Raw genomic sequence first — 2,066 nt, 5'->3', positions numbered from 1 at the left:
GGGGGGGGGGGGGGGGGTAAAGGTGATGCAGGTGCCGGGAATGGAAGTAGTGGCTATATGCACGATATCACAGCGACACTGAGAAACATGGCCGTCGGTTAGCTCTACATAGGGCGCGTGCAAGCAGGTCCCCGCGGATACATGTTTGCTTTCCAGTTGTGGAAGGCACGGCGCGATTTTGTGAAGAAACGTTTCTAGTTTTACGGGAGTGTACTCGCTCCCGGCCCTGCTCCTCTTCGCCAAAGGGCCGGGCTGGGCTCTATACGCAGGGCCGCCCAGGACGGCTGGGTCCCCCATGAATGAATATGGAATCCTGTTAGTGGTTGCGAAAACAACCGTGCGTGAACATCAAGCCATAACATTACAGCGCCTGTTAATGCTATACTGCACAAAATTATTACGGCGTTTCCAACTACAAAAATTTGTTGAATTATTTTGTATGGTCAGTTTGGTGGTAGCTGCTCATAACTTTTCGTAGTGCACGTTCACTCAGTTTAAACATATTTCAAATGTAAGTGTAGAACTGCTCGACAATTGTGGCAAACACTTTCTTTTGCAGTTTGTTATTGGTGAACGAGAACTGCTACTCACAACTGCGGAACAGTTCTGCACTTTATGAGTAGCTGTTTCCCAAATGTTCGCCCCCAACCTAAGCTCCTCAGTGCGTTTCCGTTATTAAAGAAACGTCTTGAGTCAGGCGGGCGAGAAGCGAATAAACATTTGTTGGACAGTGTGAAATCTAATTACAAAATGTCTTTTGCAAACAACGGGCCGGCTGAAGGCGGCTCGGGGTGGACTATGGACAAAACTCCGTGAAGGAGACTCAACAGGACTAGATGGAAACTTTTCAGGGTCATTTTTTTGTGTCTGGAAAAGGAGGAAGGGCGGATAGGATGCGGGTGAAAGGGGGCGGAGTAGAGATTTTGGACTTACAACACAGCTTCTTTGCTAAGTTTATCATTCATCGACTGTATTAACATTTTCGCACGCAATCGACAACGTAAATAACCGGTTTTTTGCCTCATTTCTCGGCAATTTTATAGTGAGAAATATGACTAATTAAGTTACATCTGTATACGTAAAGTAACTCTTGAAAGTATTCAACCCGACATATGTTTCCCGTCCCTTCAGCCTCCTCTTCCACATTCCGGAATTGTGGGAATCTGCCTACCCTATTTTCATGCTTTAAAGAATCTAGCAGCATTAGACGTATCCTTCGACACTCTTATAATTTTAATCAAAGCATTACAGCCATAAGTTTATAAAAAAAGAAAAAGGACTACGCCGAGTAGGTAGTTATGTTTCAGCGTGTTTCTAATATTTTAGTTTTTCGCCCAGCCAAAGGTGAAACAAAAGAACCACAAACAACAACACCATGAAAACCACATACAAAGAGCAACTCACCTTCATAACGGAGGATGCTTGTCGACAGTTGACGTCTTTTCGCCAAAAGCTTTTAGGTCGTATCTTTGCCTTTTGTAATGGGTTTCCCGCCCAATGGAAGGCCCAGAGCCGCGCCACGCCGCGCCACGCCCCAGCCACTGATTAGATTAGAGCAGAACACGCGCTGTATCAATGTTCCATCTCTTTTCGATTCAACATCGATTAGTGTTTCGTTCATTGACTCTGCCCTTCACCCAGTGAGAGATGGGGGTCGGGGTCGGAAAGACGTCGACACAACGCCGCGAGCCGATATGCTGCAGAGGGCAGAACTCTCTGTTCGTCGCTCGCTCACAACACACTTACTCTGCGCTCCCCTCCGGCAGCGTACTGAAAATCAAATGCCGCGATTTGCGCAAGAGGAGGGGGTATCAGAAGAGAAAAATAGTACTCATAACTATTAGCTATTTGTATAACGGGCGTCCTCTTCCCCGTAATTGTAGTGGAACGAAGGCCGGGAGTCAGTTTCTGAAAGGTGACGAAATCTGAGCCAAGGGTTACTCACCGTCCTGTCCAAACTGTGGAACTTAGCTCCTTGCGGCCGGATGTACTGCTAGGTCGTCCCCAACTCCAACAGCGACGGCCCTTGTCTTGTCAGCCGACCGTAGTAATCGCCCCTCCCCCTT

The 2,066-nt window shown here is 47.3% G+C and overlaps 1 protein-coding gene and 1 long non-coding RNA gene across 9 annotated transcripts in view; one reads left to right on the top strand and one right to left on the bottom strand.

Moving 5' to 3' along the window:
* The window catches only part of LOC127752171 (uncharacterized), a 27,572-nt gene extending 25,540 nt beyond the window's left edge, over positions 1-2,032 (bottom strand). Inside the window, exons 1-2 of the long non-coding RNA XR_008012302.1 lie at positions 1,946-2,032; positions 1,405-1,541 (exon numbers count right to left, since the gene is read on the bottom strand). This is a non-coding gene — a long non-coding RNA (uncharacterized LOC127752171). The remainder of the gene's footprint in view (positions 1-1,404; positions 1,542-1,945) is intronic.
* LOC113213447 (gonadotropin-releasing hormone II receptor-like) overlaps positions 1-2,066 on the top strand; it is a 113,795-nt gene that overhangs the window by 56,849 nt on the left and 54,880 nt on the right. The gene's annotated exons all lie outside the window — the stretch shown is intronic.

This window comes from Frankliniella occidentalis, unplaced genomic scaffold (genome assembly GCF_000697945.3).
Source record: "Frankliniella occidentalis isolate FOCC.00 unplaced genomic scaffold, Focc_3.1 Scaffold1, whole genome shotgun sequence".
NCBI lineage: Eukaryota > Metazoa > Arthropoda > Insecta > Thysanoptera > Thripidae > Frankliniella > Frankliniella occidentalis.
Note: the sequence above shows the minus strand (reverse complement) of the source record. Positions and strands in the feature narration are given on the sequence as shown.